We start from the raw sequence: 8,232 nt of genomic DNA on the forward strand, positions 1-8,232 counted from the left end.
CATTTCACTCAACATGATACTTTCCATGTTGATCCATTTATATGCAAATTTCATGACTTCATGTTTTCTGACAGCTACATAGTATTCCATTGTGTAGATGTACCAGAGTTTCTTTAAGCAGTCATCTGTTTTGGGGCACTCTGTTTTTTTCCAGATTCTGGCTATTGTAAACAGTGCTGCAATGAACATAGAAATACATATGCCATCTCTACTATACCGTTTTGCCTCTCCGGGATATATTCCCAGAAGTGGTATTGCTGGGTCAAATGGAAGCTCAATTTCTAATTTTTTGAGAATCATCCATATTGTTTTCCAAAAGGGCTGAACCAGTCGGCATTCCCACCAGCAGTGAAGAAGAGTCCCTTTCTCCCCGCATCCACGCCAACACCGGTTGCTTTTGTTTTTTGGGGTGTGGGCCAGTCTCTGTGGTGTGAGATGATATCTCATGGTTGTTTTGATCTGCATTTCCCTGATGATTAATGATGTGGAACATTTTCTCATGTGCCTCTGAGCCATTCGTATTTCTTCTTTAGGAAAGCTTCTGTTCATTTCATCACCCCATTTTTTGATCGGGTTGGCAGTTTTCTTCTTGTGGAGTTCAACCAGTGCATTGTATATCCTTGTTATCAACCCTTTATCGGATGGTACTGCATAAATATCCTTTCCCATTCTGTAGATTGTCTTTGTACTTTGGTCACTGTTTCTCTTGAGGTGCAGAAGCTTCTTAGTTTGAGATAGTCCCATTCATTTATCTCTGTTTTCACTTGCTTGGCCAGTGGCGTGTCAGCTTTGAAGATACCTTTGGCTTCAATGTCGTGGAGGGTTTTGCCGACCTTGTCTTCAATGTACCTTAGGGATTCTGGTCTGATGTTGAGGTCCTTAATCCATTTTGATCTGACTTTTGTACATGGTGATAGGTGGAGGTCTAAGCCCATTTTTTTGCATGTAGCTGTCCAGTTTTGCCAGCACAATTTGTTAAACATGCTTTCCTTGCTCCACTTCGCCTTTTTTGCTCCCGTATCAAAGATTAGATGGTCATATATTTGGGGGGATGTGTCAGAGTATTCAACCCTGTTACATTGGTCTGCAGCTCTGCCTTTGTTCCAGTACCAAGCTGTTTTAATGACTACCACTTTGTAGTAGAGTTGGAAGTTGGGGAGGTTGATTCCTCCCATTTTTTTTCCCCAAGAATTGCTTTAGCTATTCGTGGGGGCTTATTGTTCCATATGAATTTCAGGAGTGCTTGCTCCATTTCTTTGAAGAATGACAAGGGAAGATACCCTTGTTATGTATAGCAAGATACAGCAAGATACTTGAGGCCCTACCATACTTTTTAAGGACATGGGTTATAGTTGCCATGATGCTTGGAAGTGGCGGGAAGTGAAACTAATGAGCAGAAGTTAGGCTATGCATTATGGTTGCATGTCTTTGTAGGCTGAAATGGAGAGTACTTCCAGCAGATTCAAGTTCATCTGTCAGTTCCTACCTTTAACACCCAGGAACAGCAGCAACAAGAGCCTGGATGAGTAGTCCACTGTTGGAATCCTGCCTCAAGGGCTAGTAGAGAGGGCAGTTGGGATAAGAAGGGACCATTATAACAATGATGTTTGGGAGGGATTGCGCTGGATGAGAGATGTGTGATGAAAGTGGGTAAAGGACCAAACATAGTAACAATGCCCATAGGAAGGGAAGGGGTGAGAGGAGAGAGAGAGAGAGACCGCCTGCCATAGAGACAGGCTGCGTGGGGGGGGGGTGGATGGGAGGAGGGATACTATGATGATTCAAGAAAAACAAAACAAAACAAAACAATCTATTTAATTTCTTCATCAAGAGCTTTTTGGGATGTGTGAAACACTTTCCTTTCTCTGACCACCTTTTGTAAAATGTCAGTACTGTCCTATGTAAACTAAACTATTTTAGCAGAAAATACTCAGAGGTTCTGAGCAGATGTTCTTAGGGAGGGAAACAAGGCTTGCTGGGTGGAAATAGCTTCTCTTCTCTGAGCAAAGTCATGGGTTGCGTCTGCTTTTTCCTCTGGTGTTATGGTTCTCTTGATAGTCTTCAGTCCTTTCTATGTTCATCTCCCACCCAGGTCCCAGGTAGGAGGGTAACCAGATACCAGAAAAATAGTATCACAGAATCATTTTCCTACTCCACAGGGAAACAGTGTCCACATTGATCCAAGTCAGTGTGTTTCTATCCTGGTCTCTGAGAGGGACAAATCCATTGTAGCCAAGTCCATAATTATTCTCTGAGCATTTGCGATGTGGCACCATCTTGTTAGAGGTATTAGAAGGAAAAGAATCATTGGGGTTCATTAGAAACTTAAAATTTATAACAACATCTTAGTTATCTTGTGTAAAAAACACACAACCCGGAGATTCTTCTTGCAGCGATTTATTCAGAGACCTTCTCATGCATTGGGAAGGAGGAGAAACGGGAAACAGGAGAAACAAGGAGGAAGAATGAGGGACGAATGAGGAAGAGCCTCTAGCTAGGCGACTTCCCCCCTTTTATCCCTCTTGCTGCTTGTTTATGCCCAAGTGTCTACAGCTGATAGGCTAGTTACACCTCATGGGCGTGACAGGACATCCTGTTTCCTTATTAGGAGTTGTTTTCGAAGCACGGTGCAATTAACAAGAAACAGGTGTTATTTACGAAAATAGAAAGCTAGGCACAAAAGGTTCAATAACAATAGCAGAACACCTATTCTCTAGGACAGATACTTTTTCAGCAGGACCCATCGATGATTAAATCCCATGGTTGTGTTTCTCCTCTCCTTGTCCAACAAACATATGAGCATTCATAATATTAATCGTTTTGTATGGGCATAGCAAGAGATGCATTAAACTTTTAGAATTGCTCTCCTGGGGTCATCTCAATCTCAGACTACAGTGCCCGGGCCAGATTAGTCTTTCCTATCCCTAGCAGGGTCCTAGTCTCGTCATTACTTTAAGATCATGACAGCACTTGTCCATGATCAGACTCTTAACTTATAGTTAAGAATGAGGCACTTTGGCCAGGCCCATCTCGATGCCAGGGTAGCACATAACTTACCGCTTGCCCTGGGTCCGTCTCGTCCCCCGTTGGGACCCTGCCTTTTAGAGGGTTAGGAACTGAGGGCAACCAAGGCTACAGTCAAGAAAGCAGATGCCCAGGAATTAATAATATTCAAAGCCAATTAAATCCCAATTGCAAAGGCATATTAATAAATGTCTTTCTTTGTCCATACAAAAAGGACTTGCTCTGAATAAGCTATGCAAAGGACTCAAGGAGAAGAGAAAGACATTATTTACAAGTCAACAGAACACTAAGAAAGAAGCTACAAATAAACACAGAGGAATGGGAACACTGTGACGGGAGTAACCCAATAAACCTAAACTACCTGAAGCTATGTAATCCTACAATCTTATACCTATAATAACTGAGACATTATTGTTTGTAGATGTCTATTGTCATTTTAATTTATTATTTTTGGGCCAGCATATGGGGCTCACATGGTAGTATCTGTGTGAGACAGGGGGTTTGATCCTCAGCCCCGATGATCCATCTGAGTCCTGACCAGAGTGTAACCTGGTGGCCCCGACCACTGCCAGAAGTCTTCTTGCCCCTCTAAATCCAGAAAGCTTTATTGATTTATTGCTTTTATGTGTTTTAAAAATTTATTTTAAAATTTATTTCATTGAGGTTACAATTTTGCATATGCTTTAGGACTAGATTCACTCTTCAAATGTCAGATATCAAAGTTCACTGCCAAAATGCTAATGATTCTGTCCCATAGACCATTAGACCATCTTTTTCCTTTATCCTCACATCCACACCCATTCTCTTCCAGTAACCTCAGTTTGGTCAGACTCCATGACTTTATTTTGTCTGCATGCCTTGTTTCTTATATTCCACATATGAGTAAGACTAGCTGATACTTGTCATCCTTCAATTAACTTATTTCACTTAGTCTAACTCCCTCCAGTTCTGTTCATACAATTGCAAGTAAAAAGATTTCAAATAAAAAATAACTGTAATATTCTGTCACTTAAAAAAAAACTTTTTTACTGAATCATTGTGAGATAGACCATTACAAAGCTGTTCATGAGTAGATTTCAGTCATACAGTATTCCAACACCCATCCCTCTACCAGTGGACATTTCCCAGCACCAGTGTCCCCAGGTTCCTTCCCATTACCCCTTGCTCCCTAACTCCTGCTTGACTCTATGGCAGGTGTTTTCTCTCTCTCTTTCTCTCTCTATAGCCCCACCCCTTTTGGGCATTGTGGGTTTGCAATATTGATACGCAAAGGTTATCAAGAATATCCCCTACCTACTTTTAACCCTTGTACAGCATGATCATTCCCAGCTATTATTGCCATACTGGTCTCTTCCTTTATCTTACCTACCTTCAGTCCCCCACACATTTGTCGTTAGTTCCAACCATTGACTAGTCCTAACCCCTGTTTTCCTTGGCCATGGATATTCTTCTTCTACTATCTCTATTTTTGTATATACCACAAATGAATGCTGTCATTCTACCATCTTTCCTTTTCCTTCTCACTCATTTCACTCAGCATGATACTCTCCATGTCCATCCATTTATAGGCGAATTTCATGACTTCATTTTTCCCGAAATCTGCATAGTATTCCATTATATAGATGTGCCATAGTTTCTCTATCCATTCGTCTGTTCTTGGGCACTCAGGTTGTGCCCAGATTCTGGCTACGGTGAATAGTGCTGCAATGAACTTAGGAGTGCAGATGGTGTATCTGCTGTGTGATTTTGGGACCCCAGGTATATTCCCAGAAATGGTATTGCTGGGTCAAATGGGAGCTCAGTTTCTCGTGTTTTCAGAAATGTCCATTTTGTTTTCCAAAAAGGCTGAACCAGTCGACATTCACCAACAGTGAAGGAGAGTCCCTTTCTCCCCATATTAGCACCAATGCTGGTTGCTTTTGTTTTTTTTTTTTTTTTGGATGTGGGCCAGTCTCTGTGGTGTGAGATGATATCTCATTGATGTTTTGATCTGAGTCTCCCTGATGATTAGTGATGAACAACATTTTTTGATGTGCCTGTTGGCTATTGGGATTTCTTCTTTGAGAGAGTTTCTGTTCATTTCATCGCCCTATTTTCTTTTGGGATTGGATGCTTTTTCTTGTAGAGTTCAACCAGTGCCTTGTATATCTTTGATATAAGTCCCTTATCAGAAGGATATTGGGTGAATATCCTTTCCCATTCCATAGGCTGTCTTTGTATCCTGGTCACTGTTTCTTTTGAGGTGCAGAAGCTTCTTAGTTTAAGATAGTCCCATTTGTTTAACCTTCCATTTGCTTGGTCAGTCTGCAACATCTTCTTTATCCAACCATTTTCAGTGGACACTTATGTTAGTTCCATCACGATTACGATCACAAAATCCCGTTAATCATCGATTTCTTGAGCGGGCTCAGTAACCTCTCCATTCGTCCTTTCCCTGAGATCTTAGAAGTCTCTCTCAACTCAGCCCTCCCAATGATGTCGCACTGGAGGCTCTTTCAGGGTCAGGGGAATGGGATCCAGCTTGTTACTGGATTTAGCATATGAATACACCATGGGAAGCTTGCAAGGCTGTCCCATGTGGGCAGGAAACTCTCAGAAGTTTGCTAGTTTCTCCCAGAGGGAGAAGTAGGCTACAAGATAGCTTCTGGGAGCTCGCTTTTAAGTCTCTGGATGTTGGCCGTTGGTGGGATTACACACACCGGGGTTCCTCTGCCGGTACCTTCATGCGTGAGGTCCGTCCGAACGAACGTGTGGAGAGGTGCCTCGAATATGGCTGTAGCTAGGTTCTGGTGGTCTTCGGCTGCCCGGAGCTCTGCTCGGGGTGGGGAGGGAAGCTGGAGCCCATCCCCTCAGAGGGGCCCCTGGGGAAGACAGCCAGGTGTGCAGGCAAGAGACTCTCTGCAGTTAGTTCCATATCTTGACTATTGTGAATAGTGCTTCAGTGTACCTTTTTAAATTAGTGTTTTCATATTCCTTGAATATGACTATTTCTTTGAGTATGAATTTTTGAATATAAATATTATATATTATTTACATATTTTCAAATTAATTTTTTCATATTCTTTGGGTAGATATTCTAAAATGGAATTGCTGGATCATATAGTAGTTCTAGTAATATTTTGAAGAGCCTTCATACTATTTTCCAATGTTGATATACTAAGTTTAATACACCAACAATGTATTAAAATTCTCTTCTCTCCATACTTTTGTTAACTATTTCTGATATTTTTAGTTTGTTCATAAGTGTGAGGTGGTATCTTGTTGTGGTTTTGATTTATATTTTCTTGATAATAAATAATTATTAACATATTTCTTATGTACCTGTTGATCATCTGTTTGTCTTAGTTTGGAAATAATTTCTTTTTCCCATTTAAAAATTTTGTTTTTACATTCAGTTCTTTTGCCATCAATTTTTTTTGATGTTGAATTGTATGAGTCTTTGTGCAACCCTGATGTCTGATGTGCAAATATCCTCTTTTAGTCAATATATTCTATTATTCACCAAAAGCTTAAAACACTTCCGTGGTAAAATGTGGCACACTGGGCAATTAGCATATGTTTGAGGATGATTTTAATTGAGCACTTTATGATTCCATTTCTCCCCTATAAGAATGGCAACTGTAATTGCTGTAATTGTAGCCATTAATATTTACTTAACAAAAAAGGCTTTTTTGGGCCTTCCAAGCAGTGGTTCGGAGACCTGGCAGCCTTTTCTGTGATTTTTGGCCAACCAGGCTAGTGGTTTAATGCATGGGCCAGTGGATGCACTGCTGTCCTGGTCCTGTGATGCTGGGGATTTCCTGCTTCAGACTGGCAGTGCTCTGGGGACCATGTGGCACCAGGGATCACATGCCAGGGTCAGCAGTTACTTTAATTTCTTCTTAATTAAAACCAGCACTTAATTCCTGTACTATATCTCCAGTCCCAGGGGAAAAAAATTGAATGACTTTTAGTTAGGAAGTGGGATTTACAAAATAGTGTTACTCATACTTTTCTTTTATGTATGTATGTATGTATGTATGTATGTATGTATGTATGTGTGTATTTATTTATTTATTTTTACAAACTTATGAACTTTCATGTTTGTATTTGGTTTACACCCCTCCACCAGTGCCCATTCTCCCCCACCAATGTTCCCAGTATCCCTCCCACCACCCCCATCCCAACCCCTACCACCCCACCCTGCCTCTGTGGCAGGGCATTCCCTTTTGTTCTCTCTCCTGCTGGGTGTTGTAGTTTGCAATAGAGGTATTGAGTGGCCATCATGTTCAGTCTATAGTCCACTTTTGGTATGCGGCTTTCAACCCAAGTGGGTCCTCCCAACATTTTCTACTAGGTGTTCCCTTCTCTGCCTCTGCTGCTTTTCCCCTCAGCATGTGAGGCCAGTTTCCAAGCTGTGGGGCAGACCTCCTGGTTCTAATCTTTACTACTCTTGGGTGTTAATGTCTCATTCTGCTACTTTAAATTCCACATATGGTTACTCATACCTTTCATATGGAATGATGCACCATTTAACACCACACCACTCACCAGAAAGCCCACTTCCCTCCATCAGTGTCCTGAGGACCCCTCAACTCCCTGCTTGCCACCCCTCCATGTACGCTCAGTTCTATAGACAAAATCTTAGAATGACTTTGACCATTTGTTGTTTCCTTACTACATTTCCTTTTTATCTCATATTTTGGATCTCTCTCTCTCTCTCTCTCTCTCTCTCTCTCTCCATCTCTCTCTCTCTCTAATGTGGAGATGGTGACACTTATACACATAGGTGAATAGAGATAACCTTCTGGCATTCCACAAAATTATAAATCAATGATAAATTAGTAAAGTACAATTGTTTTTAAAAAAATCTATCTTTTTATAGGGATGTAGCACTGCACTGCACTGCATTCCTGTTGTTCATAGATTTGCTCAAGCAGGCACCAGTAACGTCTCCATTGTGAGACTTGTTTTTACTGTTTTTGGCATATTGGATACGCCATGGGTAGCTTGCCAGGCTCTGCCGTGTGGGCGGGATACTCTCGGTAGCTTGCTGGGCTCTCTGAGAGGGACAGAGGAATAGAACCCAAGTTGGCCGCATGCAAGGCAAACTCCCTACCGGTGTGCTATTGCAAATAATTCTGTGCTAATACATTTTAAAACTCACACGAAATAGAAAAATCCTATAAAAATAAAATTTAGCAAGAGCGTAGAAAGTTAAGAAAAATT

Source organism: Sorex araneus, chromosome X, assembly GCF_027595985.1.
Source record: "Sorex araneus isolate mSorAra2 chromosome X, mSorAra2.pri, whole genome shotgun sequence".
NCBI classification, from domain to species: domain Eukaryota; kingdom Metazoa; phylum Chordata; class Mammalia; order Eulipotyphla; family Soricidae; genus Sorex; species Sorex araneus.